The following is a 25176-nucleotide window of genomic DNA, read 5'->3' as shown; positions in this document are numbered from 1 at the left end:
TAATTGGAAAATGAGGAGCTCTGAGTATTTATTACCTTTGTTTTTAACAGAATTTATTTCATTATTTATATAATATACTTATACTTATCCAGCACTCCACAGCCAAAGATAGTATCAAACCACAACCCCGGCTCGAACCACATTTGGTAAAGAAAACTAGATCAGTGGCTCAGAATATTAATACCTGATGAATTTTTAAGGCCAGTTCCTTTTCCCCAAGTGATATCATTAGCCATGCAGGTGAGGAAATAATTCAGGGCCGCTGCACAACTTCTAGGCTAATGCTTCTCAGAGTGTGGTCCCCAGCATCAGCATAACCCCAAACATTTTTGGAAATGCAAATTTTGGGGTCCATTGCCAACCTATTGAATCAGGGCCCTGAAATCTCTCTCCCATGTTTCTAATGTGTATTCAAGGTGTTTCTGACATGTGCTCAAGTTCCCTCTTCTCTAGGGACTAATAGTTTGAATTGTACTGCTCTTTTGGGTGTCCCACATGGTTCTCACCCCTTGCTGTGGGTGATGGGGTGTCCGCCTTTTTTTCCCCAACTGAAAACCACTCAGATGGTGTCCCTCCCATCCTACTCCCCTGAAGGAGGGAGGAGAAGAACAATCATCAATGACAAAGCGCAGCTGCAGAAGCCACGCCCAGAGCCAGCTTCCCACTCGGGAGGGGACACTGCGTCTCCTCTTCCTGATTTTGGGTGCTCTACATGTTCAGAGAAACTTCTCTAGTAACGAACTATAGAAATGATCCCCAAAAGTATTTGGTGTGTCAGCTTTTAAATTCAGAATCGTTGTTAGCGTTTTCAGGCGTGCTCAACATGCAGTGGTTAGGAAATGAGTTCTCATTGGTTGGTTCCCATGCAAGGGTTCACCTCCATCCAATATGCTTTGCAAAATGGTACTGTGGGACAGGTGCTTCTCTAGCCTCTGTGGCCCAGGGCTCAGTGCTGACATGATCTCTGGGGGATCGGTATTGTCCTGCACGATGAACACAGCAGGGTAGTTTAAATTGCTTTTAATCTATGTTAACTATACTGAAATTAAAATAAAAAAATTAAATACATGGCTTTTAGTCAGGAGAGGGGCTTCCTGCTTTGATTGGGAGTTCAGTGTAGATGTTGCATTTGTTCTGTCCTATGACTCTGATATAAAGTTAAGCATTTTTTGTTTCCTGTAAATTAGCTCAAACAGAAATCCTGGCTCAAATGGGCTTGAACAATAAGTAATTTTATTATTTTTCATAACTGAAGTCCATGGGCTCCAGGGATGGTTGGTTTAGAGACTCAGCATCAGCATCAAAGACCTTTCTTTTCATCTTTTTGCTATGCTAACCTCTATACTGGTTCATCCTTAGGTTGTTAGCAAAATGGCTGCAGTGGTTCCAGCCATCACAATCAGAGAGTACAGAGTCCAAAGCAGGGGTTCTTTTCTGAGCTCCATGGATAAACTCGGGGACCCATGAACCTGAGTGGGAAAAAGAATCACATCACCAATATCTAACTAAAATTTTTTATTTCCTTCGAGTACAAATGTAGGTAACAAACTACAGTAGTAGGGCAACGTCGGTTTGCCACCAATAGAAATCACATGTATTTTTAAGTAACACTGTAATTGTAAATATATCGTGAATATACTTTATGCTTGGTTCCACTTTGAAATTATAGCAGTTATTAGACCCACCACTAGATCTTGATATTGAATGGGTAAATAAAGTATTGTATAAATTATTATATCATAAATATGTGGTTTTAATATTTCAGTAGTTGTGTTACATTATAATTTGCATGGAGTTTATTTGATGTATTTAAAAATATCATTTTTTTTTAAGATTTTATTTATTTATTTGACAGAGAGATAGCCAGTGAGAGAGGGAACACAAGCAGGGGGAGTGGGAGAGGAAGAAGCAGGCTCCCAGCGGAGGAGCCCGATGTGGGGATCGATCCCAGAATGCCAGGACCATGCCCTGAGCCGAAGGCAGATGCTCAATGACTGAGCCACCCAGGTGCCCCTAAAAATATCATTCTAAGAAGGGGTCCATAGAATTCACCCAACTGCCAAAGGGACCCTGACACCAAATATATATCCAACGTGGAGGAAGAAGCAAGGACATCTCGCACCTCTTGTTTCTTTCAAGAAACATCATATCTCATTGGCCAGAACTGGGTCACATGACATTCTTGAGTCAGTTCTTGTGAAAGGAAGTGCATTTACTCTTGGACCAATCAGATGCAGTCAGCTTTCCCTCAGGCTTGGGGCTTCTTGGGAGAGTGAGTACGGAACAACGTGGGGCTCTACTAGGGAAGAGGAAAGGAAAGATGAGTGCTGTGGGTCGGGAGTTGCTCAGAGATCTGCCTCACTTTGTGCCGCATACCAGAGGGATAAGAAACAGCAACAACAAAACAGCATGATTTTAGGTGAACCATTGGGAAGACTAGGGAGGCAAGATGGGCTTTTTATCTCTCTAGCAAGTTTTCCAGAAGATGTTATGCGTGAGTTGAGTCTTAGAGAATAGAACGGACTTAGCCAGGAGAAAGATGGAAACTTGGTCCAGAATGCGGAAACAGTATGTGCAAAGGCTAGAGGCATGGAAAGGCATGGTGTGTTCTGAGAACCCCAATACTTTAATATTTGTTAAGAGAAGGGGTACAAGAAGGGAAGCTGGAGAGGGGGTCTGGACACAAACCTGAAGGGTTTTAGGTACCAAGATCAAGGTTTGAATTTTGTCCTGGTGAACGCAAGTAGTTTCTGAGTTTTTGGTTTTGTTTTTTGTTTTTTTTAAGATTTTATTTATTTATTTGAGAGAGAGTGTGATCGAGAGAGAGGGCACAAGCCCGAGGGGTGGGGTTGGGGAGAGACAGAGGGAAAGCAGACTCCCTGCTGAGCAAGGAGCTTGATGCCAGCTTGATCCCTGGGATCATGACCTGAGCCGAAGGCAGAAACTTAACCAACGGAACCACCCAGGCGCCCTGAGTTTCTGGGGGGTTTTAAGCAGAGCAGTGACATAATATATTTTGGTTTTGATCTAGAAGCTCATCCAGGCTCTAGTGCGGAGAACAGAGAGAAGGGAGCAAGCCTGGAGGCAGGGAGACTGCGTAGGAACCTGTTGTTAAACCAGGGGAAGAGATGGTCTGAACAAAGGCGGTAGTGGTAGGCTGGAGAAGAAAGAATAGCCCTGAAAGGACTTAGGAGACTGGGTGGATCTGGCACGGGGATAGTGGTGAGGGAAATGGGTAAGTCCCAGAGGATTGCCATGTTGGTGACTTGAACCAGGGGTGGATGGTGGAGCAGTTCCCTGAATAGGAAGCAGGAGAAAATGCAGTTGGGGAGGTGGAGGAGAGGTCAGAGTAGACATCATTGGTTCAGAATTGGACAGATTGTGATATAATTTTGGCTCCTTCTGGTCTTGGCATTCCCATTTCTTGAATTTTCCCTGAAAGCTCAGAACCTTTACAACTTTTCCACGAGAACCATGAGGCTGGGTCTGAGGGCTGCAGGATCTCTGTGGAAATAGGAAGATGTGATGGAGAAGGAATGACACGCAGTGATATAATCTTTGGTCCACTGCTCCAGATACGCACTAAAACAATAAAACCACTAATTCTGTCTCCTGGTATACCAGGAAATGGAAGCTTTGCAGGGAAACCGAGTTGTATTATAATTACAGGCTTTTAAATAAGTATCTCGGGTGATATTTAGCACCGAACAATGAAGTGTTGAAGACCTCATTGTGTTTTGTCCTGTTCATAGAGTGAAATCAGACTCAGCAGAATTCAGGGACTTTTAAATAGATTTGGAAAGTGACTCTGAACCAAGGTGCCTGCCACTTTACAGAGTAAATTATCAAGGCAGTAAGAGGCTAGAACTTCAGCCTGGGGACATGGTTAATTGCTTTGCCCTCTAGTTGTTGTTTTGGTCCTACGCTTGCTGTAGACTGGAGTAATCCAAGAGAGGGGCTATAAATTTCATGGTGGGGGGACCCATGTGGGGGGTGGTGGAGGCGGGAAAGGCGAGCAGTTTATTGATGCCGAAGTTAATTATCAATCATGGGAAACATGGACCTTTTAAAGGCAGTGCTGTCTAACAGAACCCTTCCCTTTTGGCTTCTTCCTGCGTTCTTGAGTTCCTTCCCCTACTCACACAGACTCATGTGGACCCAAAAGCATTGTTTTTGATACCCTTAGGCACGCACACAGGGTCCTTAGTCGTGAATGTTATTAATCCCGGTTCTTTAAAAAGACGCTTGGCTTGGAGAAGCAAATTTCATGAGGAAGTAGACGGCTATCCTGATTTCACACACCCCATATCCCCAGCCCACCCCGTCCTGGGACTCTTGGCAGTCATTACTATTTCTCGACCTATGTCCTGGGCTTTGAGCTGGACAGAATGTACCCGTGATGCTAGCCCCGTCCTTATGAGCTGATGGGCAAAGGCTGGTAGCATTCTCATGACTTTGGCTGTCGGGGGCGGAGGCGGCTGCTGCGGGTGTCACCTGGTGGGTGGGGTGCTGGAGAGACAGGTGGGTTCTTTCACACGCTGGAAGTTTGTGAAGGCGTTTGGAGCTTGGGAGCTGTTTGTGTCTTGGTCCTGCAAGCTGTCAGATGCCTCTGCTCAAACACAGGCCGATTCCCCAGCACATGGCTCTGCTCAAGTGCAGCCTCCGGGGGTCCCTCCCTTGCGGCCAGGCTTGTCCCCCAGGCTTGCTCTCCGTGTCCTCTCTGGCAGGGAGCAGGCACGCACACTGCTGGGGCATCAGGAGTCGGGGAATCAAGTCAAGGGAGGTCAGCTGTGGGCTGGGCTGGCTGCGGGCTCCAGAGTCCAGGGCTCAGAGAGGCAGCCCGAGGGCCCCGCTGGGAGCGGGAGTGTGAGCTCTGCTCCACGGGCCCCGGCCACGTGCTGCTGGCCTTGCCGGCACTGCCCGCGCAGTGGGTGGTTATAGCTGGCAGCCTGGCGATCTGCAGATGAACCCGGTCTGAGTCAGGCGAGGGTGGAGACGCCAGAATTGTGTTTCCCAAAGTCTGTTCCACTGCACACTGATTCCACAGCACCTAAAAAGGATGAAGGGGTTCTGGGATTACATAAATTGTAGAGGCACTGCGTTAAATAAAGGGAGACAGATCTCTTTACCGAAAAACTTCTCAAACCTACAATTTGCTAAGGAGCGTAGTAAACCCTTGGACAGGAACTAGCATATACAGTGTCTCTCAAACCTGTTTAACTCTGGAAACCTTTTTTGGTGTAGCATCTCTTGCGGTAAGTGTTCCCTAGGACAGACTTTGGGAAACACGGCTTACGATTTCTTCACACACTGGGTCTAGGTGACCGTGCTGGCATGCTCAGATCCTGGTCCCGGGATAGTAGATTTTGAATCCAGCTATTGGTGGGGCTACTCTAGGTTTTTAACTTTGGTATTTCTCTTTTTTTTTCTTTCTTTTTCTTTAAATTATTAAATTCTTTATTTAAAATATGATGAAAACTTAAAATGTTAAGAATAATAGGGATGATTCTATAATACCCACCTAGATATCCATTACAAGATTTCAGCATCTTTTTTTTTTTTAAGATTTTATTTATTTATTTGACAGAGATAGAGACAGCCAGCGAGAGAGGGAACACAAGCAGGGGGAGTGGGAGAGGAAGAAGCAGGCTCCAAGTGGAGGAGCCCGACATGGGACTCGATCCCAGAACGCCGGGATCACGCCCTGAGCCGAAGGCAGACGCTTAACAACTGAGCCACCCAGGGGCCCCTAGATTTCAGCATCTTAAATTATTTTTTTCCCATTCATTTTTTTTAAAAGATTTTATTTACCTACTTGAGAGAGACAGTGAGTGAGAGAGAGAGAGAGAGAGAGAGCACAAGCAGGGGGAGGGGCAGAGAGACAAGCAGACTACCCCCCCCAGCAGGGAGCCTGACCCAGGGCTCCGTCCCAGGACCCTGAGATCATGACCTGAGCTGAAGGCAGATGCTTAACAACTGAGCCCCCCAGGTGCCCCTTTCCCCATTCACTTTTAATTTTGGTATTTCTTGCAATGCCAGTTAATGACTATGTCACAGGTCTAGGAACTCAGACCTCCTGATATTAAATAAAACAAGACTGAGAATCTTAAGCTGCTTTGCTGGGAATCACACAAGCGACTTGAGGCAGCGATGCAGGAGAAGTGGCTGAGAGGTGCCTGTCTGTAGCAGCGGTGGGTGCTCGTGGTGAATAACCCCTGCCTTGAATCACATAGGGCGCAGACGTAGTGTGAAGACACCCCTGCAGGCAGGATAGGGCAACATCGCAGCGTTGGTGCGGCAGTTAACAAAGTGCGTTCTCGAGTCGGAGAGACTTCATCCAAGTCCTGGCTCGGCCGTTTGTTCATTGGATGTGAAATCCAGGCAAGTTTCTTTCTTTTTTCTTTTTTTTTAAAGATTTTATTTATTTATTTGACAGAGATAGAGACAGCCAGCGAGAGAGGGAACACAAGCAGGGGGAGTGGGAGAGGAAGAAGCAGGCTCATAGCGGAGGAGCCTGATGTGGGGCTCGATCCCATAACGCCGGGATCACGCCCTGAGCTGAAGGCAGGCGCTTAAGGACTGCGCCACCCAAGCGCCCCAAAATCCAGGCAAGTTTCTTAACCATGCTGAGCAGCCGTGTCCACAACAACAAAATGGGGTTAATAACACGACCTACCTGGTAGGGTATTTGTGTGAATAAATGAGACGGCACCTGTCGGTCACTTAGCACATGACCTGCTACAAATCAGGAGCTCCTGAGTAGCTCTTTTAAAGGTTCTGATAGAGGAGGAAATACATGTCAGCTGACAGAGGGACCAGGGAGTGAAGGTGCACTGCTCTACCCACTAGGCAGATGGACAGGGGCGGCGTGAATGAGAGGAGGCACGGAGTTACTTTGGCACATCAGGACGGCTGAGTTAAAAGAGGCCTGATACAGAATTAGGGTTCTGCTTCTGAATCCTGGGCCAAGCTGGCTTGAACTTGGCTTTGCTATTACCGGTCAGAGGAAAAACCACAAACACATGCAGTAAACTCCAACCTGTGCCATTTAGAGTCTAGAATCCCTTGATGTGCCAGAGTGGTTCTGCACCTGGACGTGTGGGGGAGGGTGGGTTGGGGGTGGAGGGGGGGACTGAGGGAGGGAGCTCCGCCACTGAAGCCTGGCATCAATGCATCAAAGGGAAAGAAAAGGTCACTGGCGTTTTGGGATGCCTGGAACCTAGTGAACTGAACAGTGAGGTCACCAAATCAGCCTCCGGCTGTCGAGTCTCCCCTCGTGAAGTGATTCATATCCTAATGGAGGGGACGGGGCAGAACACCGAGCAGCTGTCTCCGCTGCTCTCTGTGTAGGGCACTGCCTCCAGGCCAGGCACAGGCAATGGGAGGAAAGGATCTGAGGGTTCAAGGTGAGGTCTGGATGTGGTGAAGCAGTCAGAACCACATGAAGGGAAACGGGGGTGCAGCTGGCTTGTGAGCTATTAAGGCCACACCTGGCCAGTTTCAAAGAACATCCTCCTTTGTGTGGAAAGGCCTCCCGGCCGGTCCCTTCCTGGTTCTGTGGAAGGGGTGATAGGTGAGGTGAGGGGGCTGGCAGGGCTGTTTCGGACAGTCTTTGGAAGGGCACACTGCAGGCCCTGGAAAGGGCTCTTTCTGGATGTGGAGGGTGTATGCAGGCCGTGTTTCAATCAAACCAGAAATAGCATCGGTAGCCAACTGCTATGTTATAAACCCTTTCATGTGCTAACTCACAGTCCTCACAACCCCAGGTGGTGAGTTTTCTCATTAGCCCCATCTTGCAAATGGGGAAACTGAGCCAAGGACAGGTTGAGTGACTTGCTAGAGGTCATATTAGTATTAAGAACCAGGATTTGAACCCAGGCTGTATAGCTCCTGAGCCTAGGTGCTGAACCGCTGTGCTGTCACGGGAGTCAGGGGAAATGGAATTCAGTGGTGGGTAGGTCAGCTACATGGGGGAAGCGTAGGGCTTGGTCTGAGCTCTGGAAGGCAGGGTTGTGGGAGGCGGCTGGCTCAGGAATGAATTCAGGCCAGAACTGAATACCTGGAGTTTTGATTGTCTTACAGACAGAATCAGAGAACCTCAGGGGCGGCTCAGATCCATTTTACTGGGTACGGTGCTTGTGATCTTCGCCAGTGTTTATGGCCCCAGCTCCATATTTGGGTGGCAGAGATGGGGTTATCTCCTGGTTCTGCAGTGGTCCCATCGGCTCCGGGGGCAAGAGGATTGTCATTCCTGGGAAAGAGGAAAAGAGCTTTAGATATAGGCTTGGCAGGGCTTGAAATCCAGATCGCAGTAACTGTGTGACTTTGGGAAACTTACTCAACCTCTCTGAGCCTCACTTTCTTCATCTGTAAAATAGCTGTAGTGGTAGGTACCTCGTAGCATTAGTATGAGAATCAAATGAGATGATACGTGTACATTCTACAGTGCTTGGGCGTGGTGGGGGCTCGGTCAGTGTAGCTTCCTCTGCGTGTTTGCCTTCTCCCTCTTTCCTGGAAAAATATGATCGTCTGGGGTGAATAAAAAAATGAGCAAGGCTGGGGCGCCTGGGTGGCACAGCGGTTGGGCATCTGCCTTCGGCTCAGGGCGTGATCCCGGCGTTATGGGATCGAGCCCCACATCAGGCTCCTCCGCTGGGAGCCTGCTTCTTCCTCTCCCACTCCCCCTGCTTGTGTTCCCTCTCTCGCTGGCTGTCTCTATCTCTGTCGAATAAATAAATAAAATCTTTAAAAAAAAAAAATGAGCAAGGGAAAGGCAGTGCAGCCGCAGGGCCTGCAGCCTTCCTCAAATGCCTGTGGCGATGGAGAAATTTATTTCTGATTCCAGCTGTGCTTGGAGGAGACAAGGGTGCGCAGAGAAGCCTGCTGGCCCTGCTTCTCTGTGGTCGAGATCACCGCGGCGTTGGTGAGCCCTTAGGAATCGACACCGGAGACTGCCTACACAGCCAGGATGGGGCTGAGATGGCCCTGAAGGGGCAACCCGGAACCCAGGCAGGGAACTGAACCTTCAAGAGAGCTGAGACCGGAGGAGGTAGCCCCAGCCCTGGCCAGAGAGGGAGGACAGGATGGTGACTCTTGTCTGGCAGGAAAGCCAGCCACAGTGGGGTCCTGGGTTCAGCTCAAAGCCATTCTCTCTCTTCTCTTCCCCTTCCAAGGAAAAGCAAATCAGGTAGGTTGTCTCATCGGCTGTTCAGCTTGCCCTCTGAGCCACCAGAAAAGAAAAAGGCCAGAGAGAGAAGGCAAGTGGAGTGCATTCATTCATTCATTCATTCATTCATTCATTCATTCAACTGATATGTAGGAGCACCTCTTCCTCCACATGTGTTTTAGACCACAGGCTACTTATGCAGACCTCGCTTCACAAACAGCGCACCTGTTAGCCGTGTGGCCTCATTGAAGTCGCTTAACTTCTCTGGACATCCGTTTCTTCATCTGTAGATTGGGCAAGAAGTCACTTTCCTCATATATGGCAGGCATGAAATGGATATTGTTTCTCTTTCTTCCCCACCTTGTCCTCCTTTCTAGATGTCTGCTAAGGGAGGGTCGGAGGCTGCCAGCACTCAGGGGCATGTGATTTTGTACAAACGCGGGGTATCTTTTTAGCTAGGGAGGTGGAAAAGCTGCCAGAGGCCCACTTTGTCTTTCCTTGCGCTGCTCACCGGGCCTGTTTCAGTTATCTATTGCTTTGAAATGATTCATCTCCATAAGTGGTGGCTTAACACAACAACATTTTATTATTATCTCTCGTGGTGCAGTAGACTACATGGCCTCGGCTATGTGTTCTTGCTCAGGATCCCTTGGGCCGTTGCAATCAGACAGGAGCTGGAGCTGGAGTCACCTCAAAGGCGTCCTTGCCCACATGACTGGCCATGATGCTGGCCGTCGGCTAAGATCTCCGCAAGGACTGTCCCCCAGCCACCTGCACGGACCTCTCCGTGTGGTCTGTGCTTCCTCACAGCATGGCAGCTGGGTCCCAAGAGTGAGAGTTCCAAGAGGATGGAGTGGAAGCAAAACCATCGCTTCTGCTGTAGTCACCAGTCTGCCGAGATCTGCATGGAGGAAACAGACCTCATCTCTTGATGGGAGAATCATCGGTGGACACATGGGCTGGGAGACCTTGATGCAGCCGTCTTGGAAAATGCCATCTGCCACACTGCCCCCCCCAGGAAGAATTTCCAGAAGGAAGGCTGAGGCTGGCCTGCCAGGCGTGAAGTTGCTAGTGCACAGAGAAACACAATCCCTTGAGAAGAGGGTTTGGATATGAGGTGGGGGAGAGGGGTTCTGTCCCTGCCAAGGTCATTCTGGAAACTCTGGGACTCCAAAATTGGATTTAGTTCTCACAGGGGGCAATGGGGCAGAGAAACGGAGAGAAAGAGAAGAACTACAGAATCTGGCATTGGGGGAATTTGTGAGGCTTCGGAAATAGCGTTTAGTCTTTCTCTGGTGATGCTCTGGTCTTCCTCCAGGAGACCTATTTAAGCTACTTGAGGAGGGCCCGGGGGTGCTTAGGGGGTGGGGAACTACACTCGGGTCAGAGGTCAGTGGGCTTCCGGGTGCCAGGTGGGTGTGGTTTCAGCCTTTTCCTGGCATTCCTGTTCCAGCCCCAAAGTGGATGGCCATTCCGAAGCATCAGGAGGTGACAGGCTGGTCTCCTCTCTGATACGCCTGCGACGAGCCCACCTCCGGCAGAAATTGAAATCACCATATACATGGCCACCATTCCACCTATTCCTAAAAACTTAATAAATATGAGAGTGAGTTTGGAATTAGTCTTAAAAAAATAATTCTCCAGGCGGAAGCAGAATGAAATCTATGGAAATACACATGATCGCTCACCATGAAAAATAAAAGAAGGAGCTCTCCCTGCTCCACCTCCCTGTGAATGAGGCAGAGATTAATCTATTGAAATCAAATGTATAAATTATACATGGATGGGAACTGGCTGGGGCGTAAGGTGTCTGATAGGGTGCTGATGGAGATGAAAATGAGGCTGGAAAGATCATTTCTGCTTTTGAATCAGCTCCAGGCTTGCTGATGCTCCTGGGCCTGCCTGGCAGAAACACCCTGACTTATCAAATTAGAAAACACCCCGTCCCCACACCTCTGGAACACGCACCTTCAAAGTAATTGCTAATGCGTTGGATGATATTTCTGTGCATCACCAGGAATCATAAAAAGGCAATAAAAGTTTGAAGGCCCGTATTTTTGCTGCCTGATGGCTGATGTAAATCAAGCCCACCTCTTGAAAGGGATAGACAGAAAGTTTTATGGGGTGGCTGTTGCCTGCCAAGAGAAGAAGGGTGGGCCCTTCTGGGTCTAGGCGTCACCCGCAGTCCAGCCACGGCTGTGTGACCTCAGCCTGCCGTGTAGCCGCTCTGGTCTTGCTGCTCCTCTACCCGTCTATCCACTCATAAACTCACCTACCCGTACAACCTCGTGAGCCCCTGCCGCCTGCCAGACTACGCTACGCACATAGCTGCACTCGATAAATACAGTCGATACAACGATGACTGTAGCAAGTCCCTGTCTTCCAGAAGTTCCCGGTCAGAGAAACAGAAACAGAGAAACTGCAACACCACCCAGTTAACGTTAAACCAAGGTGCTTTGACCGGAGGGTTTGAAGAGGAGCACTTGGTAAAGGAGTAGAGGTGGTTTTGCCTGACAGAGAGTTACTCCCTACTAACGATCATGTGGCCAGAGCTTCCCAATGCGCCCTCAGAGTCTTTCAGGTGACCTCCACTGAGGGAGTCGGAGAGGCGGGGGGCTGAGGTTGAGCAGGCAGGAGGTTTCAGGTGGGGCGGCACAGAGCCTGGCCATATGCATGGTAGGGGGCGAGGGGGACGGCGAGGGCTGATGCAGCTCCATGGGGTCAGGGACCCTCTCTGCATCTCCAGGGTCTTCTACCGGGCCTGGCTCAAAGCAGGCACGGTTTTTCTCTCACAAATGAATAAACAAATGATCCATTACCCAGCCTGACTTCAGGATGGAACAGATCCTGCCCTGTTTGAACAAGCAAGGTACACACTCACCCGGCAACCCGGCCAGGGCAAAGATGCGGCTCTCCCCTGCCTGTGATGTTGTTTTTTGTACCCATTTGAACTCACGGCTTACTCCCTTTTTAAAACCATGTTATTCAGGGTAGAATAAACACACAGCAAAGTGCATAACTCGTGGTTGAATAGCTCAGTGAATTTCACATACGTCCACACCCCTGTAACTACCAGCAGATCAAGATAGAGAACAATTCCTGCTGCCCACGAGGCTCCTCTGTGCCCTTTCCAGGCCTGCGGAGGAAACCACTACTCTGATTTCTCTGCTAGCTCTTTCTGTAGGCTCTCCCTCCACATTCCCACCCTATGAAAAGCAAAAAAAATCTTAAACGTAAACCTTCATTTAGCTTCATTCTAGAAAAAAAAAAATTACCAGGTTGATTTTAAACTCCTGACATTAGAAAACATAGAATCGGGGGCACCTGGGTGGCTCAGTCGGGTAAGCATCTGACTCTTGATTTCGGCTCAGGTCCTGATCTCAGGGTCTTGAGATCAAGCCCCGTGCCAGGCTTCATGCTGGGTGTGGAGACTGCTGGAGATTCTCTGTCTCTTTCTCCCTCTGCCCCTCCCCACCTAAAAAAAAAAAAAAGAAAAGAAGAATATAATAACCGGTGGTTACTTGGGGTTGGGAGAGGGGGAATAATGGGGAGTTCGTGTTTGATGGGTAGAATTTCAGTTTGGGAGGATGAACAAGTTTTGGAGATGGATGGTGGTGTTGGTTGCGCAACAGCACGAACGTATTTCGTTAACGCCACTCAACTGGACGGCTCTAAGTGGTTAAGGTGGTAAATTTCATGTCATGTATATTTTACCCCAAGGAAAAAATTAAAAAGATAAAGTCTCATGAATAAAAGAAAATGGTGACCAAAAACTCCCATGAATTCAATGACTGCCTTAAAATAGAATTTTATCTTATTAATAACCATTGATTCGAGGTTCCTTCGAAAAACAGTAGTACATGTGCGTGTGAGGCTGTCCTCTTTCCCACCCCCAGACGTGTGTGTAGAGGGTGCACACAAAGATCCCTAAATCTTCGTGATGGCTGCAAGACCCCTGCCCCTCCCAGTGTCCGAGACCCACAGATTAACATTATTCATTTCAACGCTCCTCTGATGAAGACGCTGAGGCTCAGAGAGGGGAGTGACTTGTCCAGGGCCACACAGCCGGTCGGGAGCAGAGGCGGAGAAGACCTCTGGGCTTGTGTCCCACGGGCAGGTGCTCTTGTCTCTGCGCCAACGCTGTTCTGCCCCAGCTCAGGATCACATGTGCTTCACGGAGCCTCTGTCATCTGTTTCCCGCGAACACTTAACTAGACGTGATTACCAACCTGGGGACTCCTCTCTTGCCTGTTCCATCAAGTCAGGAAGGAGGACGTACAGCCAAGAGATGGGGCCTCCTGATTCCTTTGTAATTTGACCCTGAGGCTCGCTGGGGAAGTGGGGGCTGGGATAGCCTCCTTCTTGGCATCAAGGCTGTGTCATGGCTCTTGGGAACAGGATCAGACACACCTGGAGGCCCGGAGTTCAAAGCCGAGGGCTGGGAGTCCAGTTTCAGAAGAGAGGTGCTGGCAGAGGCGAGAGTGGGTGCCTCGGCTATTTTGGCAAGAGCTGACAGTACGGAATTCTCTCGCACAAGCTGTGCGGCGCATTTTGTACTGTGGGCTGCCCTGCCTCCACCTCTCTCTTTCCCAGGCTCGGCGGATGCTGTGCTCCCCAGCCCCCTCCCTGACACTGCTAATGACAACCAATTAATTCAGCATAATTTGGTTCATTACGAGCCCTTGGATTGGTAACAGTGTTTTACCAGAGTTGCAGAGCAGCCTTCCTGAACGTTCGCAAAGGGACAAAGATCTGAGCCCGGGAGAGGAGAGAGGATGAGTCCTGCTCTCTCTGCCCAGTTGGGTATGAGGAGCTGGTGGGTGCCGAGAGCGGCTGGGCTGTGCTTGCTCCAGCAACACACATCTTTCCCAGTGCCCCCACAGCCCTGGTTAAAAATATGATGAAAATGGGACGCGGCGCGACACCCCAGCAGGAACATCAGGCCACCCTAGAGCCCACCAACAGGCACCACCCTTGTGGGGCTAGCGATGTCCGTTCTGGGCCGAGTGGGCCTGGCTTGCTGACTGTGGGAGTTCGCCTGGTGGGGAAGGAGACCTGGCTGTGGCCGAGACCCAGCGAGGCTAAGCAGGCAACTGGCGGGGTCTGCTCCGCAGGCCTGGTCTTCAATGGGGAGGAAGTGATTAAGAGAGCCCACACTTGCCTAAACAGGCTGGGGCCACGGAAGAAATGCTGGGCCAGGGGAACAGGCCGGGGCAAAGGATCAGGAAGGGTTTCTGAACCAGGCAGGCCGGGACTGGACCGAGAGCCTGTACCGTCCCCGTGGTGTGACTGTGGCCTCCTCGCTCTTTCCCCTCTCTAATTAGGAACAATATGAGAGGGGCGCCTGGATAGTGCAGTCGTTAAGCGTCTGCCTTCGGCTCAGGGCGTGATCCTGGCGTTCCGGGATCGAGTCCCACATCGGGCTCCTCCGTTGGGAGGGAGCCTGCTTCTACCTCTCCCACTCCCCTGCTGTGTTCCCTCTCTCACTGGCTGTCTCTCTGTCACATAAATAAATAAAATCTTAAAAAAAAGAAAAGAAAAGAAAAGAAAATCCCCTTAAAAAAAAAAAAGAACAATATGAGAGCTTGTGCACTGGGTCGTGGCAAGGCAAGGAGGTGATGGGAGGCCAGAGATGTGATGGTTAAGGCAGGAGGCTCAGCAGCGTCACCCCCTGTGTGACCTTGGGCAAATCACTCCTCCTCGCCAAGTCTCAGTTTCCTCGTTTGTGGAATGGGGTTAACAACAGCGTCTGCGTCATGGGAGTAGTGGGGATTAAATGAGCACTTGGAAGAGTCTTGACACCCAGCAGGTCTGCAGTTCGGGTGAGCTGCGACTGCTTCTATCAACAATGTGTGCACCGTGCCCAGCACCCTGCCTGGGAGGAGCGCCGTGAAGGCTCTGAGCCTCGTTATCCCGTCCCTGTCCCCGAGGACTTCAATTCCCTTTGTTTTGTTTAGGCAGGCTCCACACCCAACGTGGGGCTTGAACTCACGACCCCGAACCCAGCCACATGGTCTCCCGACTGAGCCAGCCAGGCACCCTCTTTGTTTTTGAATAGAGATCTTAATTGCTACCTATCTCAGAGGGTTTCTGCAAGGCTCTTCCAGAGAATGTGTCTTAAGCACTCTCCTCCTGCCCCTTATGCCCTACGGCGAGGAGGCGGACTGCCATCAAGGTCCCTTCAAACTGCGGGCAAGGTTGCTGCTTTTTCTCCTCTCGGGAGCAGGGTCAGGGACGCCTGTGGCATCCCTGTGCCTCTGCATCTCACCTAGCGCCTGGCACATGGGACACCCAGGGAGGGCCCGCCGGGTGGGCCCGTGTGGGTGGGAGGCGGCGTTAGCCGGATGTGGGGGAGCACACACGCCGGCATGAGCAAGAAGCTACCTGTGTTGGTGAGGGACCACCCTTTGAGAGGGGAACAGCCAGGCTCATGCCCACCAGGGTCCCAATCCCACCTCTTTCCTAGACACGCGAGTCGCTGAAAGCCCCAGGACACAGCGGAGGGCAGGCTTTGGAGGGAACAGAGGGGAGAATTATGGCATGATCCTAGCCCTGCTCAGCCCCCCACCCCCTCCACCTGGCCCCCCACCCTTGGTTAATCACCATGTCTGCACCATGCAAGTCTCCGGGGGAGCTGTTACAAATCCGGAATGCCCAGGCCTCACCCCAGACCAATTAAATCAGAAATCTCTGGGGGCGGGACCCAGGCGTGCGGATTTTCTCGGCAAGTCCTCAGGTGATTCCGGTGCCGCCAAGGTTAAAAATATCAGATGGTCTAGGGGAAGACACTATTTCAGATGCTTGGGGACTGCAGGATTGAATGATGTGTCTCAGCAGCCCCATCGATTCAGGTTTCCAGCATTGCTGTCTTAAAGGGAAGATAATTACTGATACTGGGCATCCGCTGTGTGCAAATCCCCCGGCTGGCTGCTGAAGGGAATACGGCAAGAAGCCCCAGCAGAGATCATAATAACAACATTTATTGAGTGCCGGGTACTGACTGAACAGACATTTGCTAATCCTCTCAAAAATTCACTTTTATTTTTAAACCCCCATATTAGAGATGAAGCGTGTAGCAATGCTGTCAACACCCGGCCCGTATTCACCCTCATGCACCCAAGACCGCTGGCCACCAACATCTGGGAGTTTGGAGTTTTTGTTTTCATTTTTATTTTCTTCCTGGCCAAGGGAGCGTGCTGAGACCACTCACGGAATAAGCTGGGAAGTATCTCTTCAATCAACAGTGAATAAAGAGTTGGTGGCTAACATCCCACTTTTTTTACCTCCCAACTTAGCTCCGAGGGGCTACACCAGCGATCTCGGACTTTGCTGCATATTTGATAACCTGGGGAACTAAAAAAAAAAAAAAAAAAAAAAAAGCCTTTGATGCCCAGGTCACACCCCAGACCAATGATTTCTTTTTCTTTTTTTCTTTTTTTTAAAGATTTTATTTATTTATTTGACAGAGAGACAGCCAGCAAGAGAGGGAACACAGCAGGGGGAGTGGGAGAGGAAGAAGCAGGCTCCCAGCGGAGGAGCCTGATGTGGGACTCGATCCCAGAACGCCGGGATCACGCCCTGAGACAAAGGCAGACGCTTAACAACTGCGCCACCCAGGTGCCCCCAGACCAATGATTTCTGGATCTCTGTGGGTGGAACTGAGGCACCGGTGCTGACGGCCATGTTCGGCCAAGTTGTGCACTTATATTCTTTGTGTCCTCAGGTTGCCCGGCAGGATTGAATTCCAGTTGCCCAGTGTGGTAAATTGCTTGGTAATGCACCCTGTTCGGGGTTCTGCCTTTCTCTGTCTCACTCCCCCATTTGCCTTCTGGCACTTCTTGGGATCACCTCCCAGCAAACTTCTGGTAGTAAATCCTGGTTTGCGGGAATCAAAGGAAGCAGAAGTCTGGAAAAGTCTCAGCGTCTCTCCTAGAGCTTCACAGCCGGGACATTTGAAGTCCTGCTCTCCACAGACCTTGCGGTTGATAGAGGAGACAGGTATTCGGAAAACTATAATATAAGACAAAAGGAAATGAAAGATCAAACAGATGACCGCCGAACATTAAAAAAAAACAACAAAAAAACCCAACCCAGCCCAGCAATTAAATGTGATTTGACTCAAGAAAGGCTACACAAAGTCAGAATCATTTATGCTACACCAAAGAGAAGGATTTCCCTAAGTGAAACATGGGCAAGGTCATGGCCAATGTTGGGCCAGCAGAAGCAGAAGCCCGAGACAGAGCCGAGGGCAGATCTGGGTGTGTGAGCGGTTGGGAAGGTCCCCAGGGTCCTTTCTGAGCCTTCCATTTTGGATCTCTCTCTAAGGCATGGTTGGGCAAGGGTCATCTCCTTTCTGTAATCTTCCACCCAGACTACGACGGCAAGGGGCCAACCCAAAGTCATATCCCGGAACACGGATGGGAAGAGGAGAAAGAAGTCCATCGACGTCAAGTCCTGGGGTTGGGAGAGGGGGAATAATGGTGAACCTGGGCTGTTTATGAAGGACCGCCATCCCACAGGGACAAAGCACCAGGGGTTGGGGGTCCCTTTGATCCCGCCCTCCTTTTCCCCCCTTACCACCTACCTCTCTGCCGTTCACAGCACTAATCTCACGGTCCAAAAGGCTGAGTCGCCTCCTGCCACAGAGCCTTGCCTCTGCTGTTCCCTCTGCCTTGACAACTCTTTCTTCAGATCTCAGGTCCATGTTCCCCAACATGCAGAATTCAGCTCAAACGTCACTTCCTTGGAGAGGCCTTCCTGGGCTGCCTTCTCCCCCCTCTCCCCCCACCCTGCCAGTCTCCCTCGCCTCACCTCATTTTATTTTCTCTATTGCACACAACACATCTGAAATTCATCTTGGGTATGTATCTGTTTCCTCTTTATCCTGCCAGTCTCCCCTTCCAGGCTGCGTGAGAGTAGGTGGGGCCGTCTCTGTCATGTGTGTCTGTCCCCTCAGCTCCGAGAGCAGTGAATGATTGAACCGGGCAGGCCCAGACGGCCCTGCAGTGGGGTCTGGTGACAGGGGGCGTTTGGGTGAATTCTGGAGCTGGGAGGGAGGGCGGGCTGTCTTTGCTCTTCCACACTGCATCTGTGATGACGAGCTGGGCTCAAGCGGCCAGGCTGGTCTAAATGAGCAGTTCCTAACAGTGACCAATCAATACGGATAGAGGAGCTAAATCAGGTTAAGACCTGGCTCTCCTGGGTTGGTGTCATGCTATAAATGGCTTCCCAGCAGCCCAAGGTCAAGGGTGCAGCTCTCACCAACGCTGCTCCTCGCCCCCCGCACCGCCCCGCTCCCCTACCCCACTGCCTGCAAGGGGCCCCTCCCTACGGCCCAGGATGCCCTCCAGCCCGCACACATGTGTGCCCCAGGCCATCGCTCTTCTGTTGCCCAGCCTCCCTCTCATCCCCTGCGTTAGAATGCCCTTTCCTTCTACATTTCATTTCTCTGCCCAAGGTCTGAGGTGGTCACGCACACGCTGACATTTAAAGACTCAGCCGAGAAATCAATCAGTGTGGTCTGTCCTTCAGCACCTCGGGAACCTGTATGGCTGAGCCAGGACTCATCTGGCTCACACCCTATTGATTTGTCATGGTATCTGCGGGTTGTTGAAATTACATGTGGAACCTGCCTTGAGAAAACCAGCAGGCAGTGCAGCAGGGTGCCCGGAGCCCCTGGAGCCAGACTGCCCGGACTTGAATCGTAGGCTCTATCATTTGGTGGCTGTGTGACCTGGACCCCTTGCTCAACCTCTCTGAGTCTCAGTCAAAGGAGTCATCGGGAGTATCACGCTATAGGACTCCAGTGATGATAGAATGAGTTAATAAGCCTACAGCACCGAGAATGACCCCTGCTCCACAGTGCTATATAAATGTTAGTTATTCTCTTTGGGCTGGGGATAGGAACAGTACCCACCTCCCAAGATCGTTTTGAGGATGAAATGAAATAACTCATGTATAATTCACTTAGCATGTTGTAAACACTCAGTAGATATTAGTTCTGCCCCACAGCTTAAGCAGACACAGTCTGCTGAATATAAGCCAGGCCAAGGATCCCTTGAAATAATGATAACGATCAGGAGTATAAGAGGGTTTGATTTATGAATTCAGATGTTCCCCCATATTTTAGGTAAGCCTGCCATGAGGCTAACGGGGAGTCGGGCAGTGGGAAGCTGCTTTGTCCCAGGGAGCTTGTCCAGTCTGCAGTGAGATGGGAGGCCATCTGGGCCGGGCGGGGGAGGGGGAGGTGTCACGTGTCCCCATGTGACACCCCGAGCCTTATTAGTGAGCCGTGGGAGGTAGAAATCCACCCCCAAGGAGCTCCAAGCTCCCCGGTCTCAGATACAATGTCCTTTTTATATCTGCCCTGTGTCCGGGCCAGGACCTGATCATATGCCTGTTTGGATTGAGGGCAAAGGGGAGAGAGGGCCGGGACAGAAAGGATTAAGAATTACCCAAGTCCCATGGGGCACCTGGGTGGCGCAGTCATTGGGCGTCTGCCTTCGGCTCAGAGCGTGATCCCAGCGTTCTGGGTTCGAGCCCCACATCAGGCTCTTCCTCTGGGAGCCTGCTTCTTCCTCTCCCACTCTGCCTGCTGTGTTCCCTCTCTCTGGCAGTCTCTCTCTGTCGAATAAATGGGTAAAATCTTTAAAAAAAAAAAAAAAAAGAATTACCCAAGTCCCAAAACATGACCGGAGACAGCCCTCAGGCCTGGAATGTGGCAGAAGAAAAGAGCCTGGAGGAACGCTGCGTCTGCAGGAGGGGCGGGGAGCAGCCCTAACCTTCCGGGCTGTGAGCTTTACACACATTCGCTCCGTGGGAAGCATCGTGGAGGGCGGAGTGAGGCATCCCGAATCTGAAGTCACGTGGCTAATAAATGGAGGAGCTGGGATTTGAATCTAGGTTCACGGGTTCCAAAGCTGGTTTTCCTCACTGATTGGGCTGGTCAGTATGTTGATGGAAGAGGAACAAAACAGAAATCTGCGAGGGTTTTCCTGGCAGTCTGCAAGGGAAGGGTTCACGGTGATGGGGGGATGCCAACAGCCTCGACTGCCTCCCGGTTTTCTCAAAGCAGGTTCCACATGTGATTTCTCATCAGCAGAGATGAGAGTTCTGTTGTGGGTCAAGATTACTGTGACCGTAGCTTTGCAGACAATACTAGATACCCTGTTCCCTTGACTCTCATCTTCAGATTATAATTTAGTTCCTAGGGACTCGCCAGCAGGAAGGGCTGTCCTGGATGCAGATATATTTGTTCCTGTTCCTGACAAGGCCTACTTCCCATCGTGACCCCCTGGTTTTGGACCGTGGGGCAACGTGGAGGAAAGAATATGGATTTTAAGGTTAGACTGGCTTCTTCACTTCTTAGCCTGCCAGCTCCTAGCGCCTTTTCTTTTTTTTAAGATTTTATTTATTTATTTGAGAGAGTGAGTGAGAGCTCAAGCTGGGGTGGAGGGGGCAGTGGGAGAGGCAGAAGCAGACTCCCCGATGAGCAGGGAGCTGGATGCGGGGCTGGATCCCAGGACCCTGGGATCATGACCTGAACTGAAGGCTTAATTGGCTGAGCCGCCCAGGCACCCCTGCCTGCCAGCTCCTTAACCTCTTTAAGCTTCTGTTTCCTTGCTTGCCTGTAATATGGGATTTAATAAGATCTGCCCTGAGGGAGCTATTGTAAGAAATGCCCGACCCAGCATCTGGCACGTAGTAGGGGCTCAATGAACGGTAGACATTTTTGAAACTCGTTAATGTTCTGATTTGTCAATCAGTCTTTTGTGAGCTGGTGTCTTAGCCATTGGGTAACAACAGAGTTGAGGTGAGAATTCCATCAGGTTCTAGAGATCTAGCCTCCACGATGCTGACCCTGGGCAATGGCCCGAGAGAAGCCAACAGGCAGGGTCAGACTTGGCCTTGAGAAGTTGGGAGCCTAGCAGGCCAGAGTGGTTGGGATCCCTGGGAGTTAAATCCCTGAGGGGTGGGAGGTGGTCTGAGGGAGATGGTGAGCCTGGAAGAGTGTTTAAGGAGGAGAAATGAGGGCCAGGGACCAAACGCATTGCCAGCTCTAAGAAGACCCCAGGAGGCCAGCCAAGCTGAAGGCAGGAGGCCTGGGCACTCAGGAATGGCAGGGAGGCCACTGGCTGGGCCAGCCCCATCCCCACCTGCACACTCACAGCCCCTGGGGAGCTTTGTAAAAGCAGATCCTGGGCCCCCCCCTGAAAATTCTGATTGGATCTGGATTAAGGCCCATGAAATGTATTTAAAAGCATTCTCCACTGCAGGGGTACCTGGGTGGTCCAGTCGGTTAAGTGTCTGAGTCTTGGTTTTGGTTCAGGTCCTGATCTCAGGGTCGTGGGTTCGAGCCCCACGTAAGCACAGAGCATGCTTAGGTTTCTCTCTCCCTCTCCCTCTGCCCCTCCCACAACACGCTCATGTTCTTTCTCTTTCTCAAATAAATAATCTTTAAAAAAATTCTCCACTGCAGAACAGTGCATATAGCGTGCTTCCATTTTATATATATGCTTGCAAAGGCTTAAAATATCTCTGAAGGGAACATAAAAATCTCTAGAAGTGGTCAGATCTGAAGGTCAGGTGTGGAAGGGAGACCTATCTTTCATTTACACCCATCTGTGGGATTGGAATTATCTTGATTATGTGCACATATTAAAATAAGTACATTAATTTTAAATAATTTATTGAGGTAAAATTCATATAAAATCAACCAGTTAAAGGTGAATAATTCGGTGGTATTTACTATGTTTGTGGTGTGCCACCAGCAACTTTATCTAGTTCCAAAACATTTCCGTTATGCCGAAGTAAAACCAGTTTCCCATTAAACAGTTTCTCACCATTACCTCCACCCCTAACCCCTGGCAGCCACCAATCTTCACTGTCTCTCTAGTTTTGCCTATTCTGGATATTTCATTTCCTTTTTTTAAAAAAAAGATGTTATTTATTTATTTGCCAGAGAGAGAGAGAGAGAGAGAATGAGCACAAACAGGGGGACTGGCAGGCAGAGGGAGAGGCAGGCTCCCCGCGGAGCAGGGAGCCCAACGCAGGACTCGATCCCAGGACCCTGGGATCATGACCTGAACCGAAGGCAGATGCTTAACCGACGGAGCCGCCCAGGGGCCCCTTCGTTTTATTTTATATGATTTCGTATCAAAGGAATCGTATCTTCTGTGTCTGGCTTCTTTCACTTAGTATAATGCTTTGCAGGTTCAGCCGTATTGTAGCAGGAGTGAGAATTTCATCCCTTTTCAGGGCTGAATAATTTTCTGTTCTGTGGATAGACCACAGTTGGTTTCTCCCTTCATCTGATGACGGACATTTGGGCTGTTTTCCCCTTCTGGTTGTTGTGAATTGTGTTGCTAGGAATGTGTGTGTGCATGTGCTTGTCTGAGTGTCTCTTTTCAGCGCTTTTGAGTATATACTTAGGAGCGGAATGGCGAGGTCCTCAAGTAACTCTGTGTCCAACTTTTCGAGGAACCATCAGACTGTTTTCTACAGCGGCTGACACGTTCTGTATTCCAAATGCCACACCTGTAAAGCTTCCAAAGGTATTGAGTGAAAAACAAGAAAGAAGTAAGCTCTCATGCTTTTTTTTTTTCTTCTCTAAACTGGAAAGTTTAAATTGTTTGCCGAAAATCTGAGCAGGCTCATGGCACACGGCTTGACTGGACCTTCTGTTTCACGACTGGCACGAAGAGCGGGGGGTGGCTCCCCACCTTCCTCCTGCCCACCTCTCGCTTGCCCTGCACCCATGGCGACCCTTGTAACTTATTGTTACTGACTTTGAATAGAAGCTTTCCGTGGAACCATTCTTCCTCTTTTTGTTGAAAGGCTATCAATGCGATAGGAATTACAGCCTTAGCTGCTCTTATCTGATGTTGTCTGACTAGCTGGCATGTTCCTGGCTGCACTTTCCCGGGAATGAATCCCCTAAGTGTGCATGGGAAATGATGGAAATCTGGCACGTGAATAACAAGGCAGCAGCGCTCCACTGATGCGCCCGGGGAAGTGATTGACTTGGCTCTGTGCACTGTACTGATGCCCCAAAGCTCCGGGGCCATTTATCTACGGGGAAACAATCGGACTTTGTTCCTCCCTCCCTCCTTTCCTTTCCTCCCTCCCTCCTTTCTTTCCTTCTTTCCTTTCCTCCCTCCCTCCTTTCCTCTTCCCCTTCCTCTCCCACCCCCTCTCTCTTTTCTTCCTTCCTTCCATCTTCCTTTCTTTCTTTCACTCAACAAACATTTATAGACTGGAGCCCCTTTTCTGTGCTGGGCACTGTTCTAGGTATTTTTAGATATGAGAGATACTGTGTAAGGCTCATGCTAGGACGGTACTTTGTCCTCAGTTCAAAAGGAGGAAATGGCGATTCAGAGAAATGAAGAAATTTTTCCTCAAGTCACATAGACAGTCAGTAGTGGAACTGGGTTCCACTAGATCATTTGGAATTCCTTCTCCTCCGGTCCTCCCTTCTTCTCTCTCTGCCTCCCTTCCTCCTGCACTTATTTCCAGCCTGCCAGGCACGCAAGGTGGACACTGAGGATGTCACAGTGAACGAGATGTGGAGAAGGGCGAGCTCTTTCCCGTTGCTCCTTCATTGAGTCCTCTGACCCCTGAACCATTTAATTTCTTCTCAAAGGTTCTGTCTCCCATAAAGAGCAAACGTAGCAGATCAAAGAACTGTAGTGTTGACGATGACTTAAATTCAGGCCCTGGGTTCATGCCTCCTTTCAATAGAGCCCCCAAAGCTCATGCCTCAAGATGGGATTAGCAAATTTGATCACGCCCCTCCCCAGCTCCCCGAGCCTGCCTCGGCCCCGGGCCCCACAGACATCTCTGTGACATGAGAAATGGTAAAGACCCAAGCGAGGCTCTCCCTGTGAGCTGAGCCATGCGGAAAGGTCGGGGAGAGCATTTTTAAAAGTGCTTTTCTGTGCATAATTTGGAATTCATGGATGGAGTGGCAACTGGGCATGAGGCCATGGAGGCAATTTCTCCAAACCGAGAAGCAAGGCGAGGGCTTCAAGGCTGAAAGACCACCTCTCCTTAGAAGAAGACACCTGAAGACATGCGCACACCCTGTTCCTTTGTGCGCAGCCCCTTTCCCTGCCTTTATCTTCGGGCTTGGGTTTTGCATATTCAGGTAAGTTTGCGCCTGTGTCGTGCACATAAGCAAATGCTGAGGGTAGCAGTGTTTATTTTAGTGGAGGCGTTTATTTTAACAGTCGTACACATCACACCGGGATTGCGTTTATAGCATCATTAAGGACCGGAAGGGTCACTTCAATGTGTAAGGTAGGCTTTGCTGCTGCAGTTTGTGGAAGATAGTAGATGCTCTCAAAGGTCTGTTGCAACTCTGTGCGAGGCAGAAGGGTGGCAAGCTTGATGCCACCTCCCTGCCTGCCCCTAGTCAGTATCTACATTTTCAGGTGAGGGATTGTAGACAGTGAACGGGCAGACTTCAGCAGTGTCGTTGTATTCCTGCCAGTCTCCTCTTGTGGGCTAAAGAGGTCAGAATTTAGAATCTGGACACCCAAATTCCAGGCTCTATGTTATCCAGCTGGGGGACCTTGGACAAATCATGTAAATTTCCTGGGCCCTTTTCCTGAGCTGGAAGAAGAAGAAGAAGAAGAAGAAGAAGAAGAAGAAGAAGAAGAAGAAGAAGAAGAAGAAGAAGAAGAAGAACTAGAAGGGGAAGGAGAAGAAAAGAGAGAGAGAGGGAGGAAGGAAGGAAGGAAGAAGAAGAAGAAGAAGAAGAAGAAGAAGAAGAAGAAGAAGAAGAAGAAGAAGAAGAAGAAGAAGAAGAAAGGAAGGAGGAAAGAAAGAAAGAAAGAAAGAAAGAAAGAAAGAAAGAAAGAAAGAAAGAAAGGAAGGAAGGAAGGAAGGAAGGAAGGAAGGAAGGAAGGAAGGAAGGAAGGAAGGAAGGAAGGAAGGAAGAAAGAAAAAGAAGAAAGGGAGTCATAATAACACCGTCCTAAGAAACATCACAAGGTTGTGGTTAGACCCAA

At 49.9% G+C, this 25176-nt stretch overlaps 1 non-coding gene across 1 annotated transcript; it reads right to left on the bottom strand.

The window, feature by feature from the left end:
• Positions 1-554: 554 nt before the first annotated feature.
• LOC123777206 (small nucleolar RNA U3) lies at positions 555-772 on the bottom strand. The gene has a single exon (XR_006775600.2). It is a non-coding gene; the product is annotated as a small nucleolar RNA U3 (small nucleolar RNA).
• Between the last annotated feature and the right edge of the window lie 24404 nt (positions 773-25176).

The sequence above is a fragment of the Ursus americanus genome, chromosome 23, assembly GCF_024610735.1.
Source record: "Ursus americanus isolate L20-20 chromosome 23, mUrsAme1.1.p, whole genome shotgun sequence".
NCBI lineage: Eukaryota > Metazoa > Chordata > Mammalia > Carnivora > Ursidae > Ursus > Ursus americanus.
Note: the sequence above shows the minus strand (reverse complement) of the source record. Positions and strands in the feature narration are given on the sequence as shown.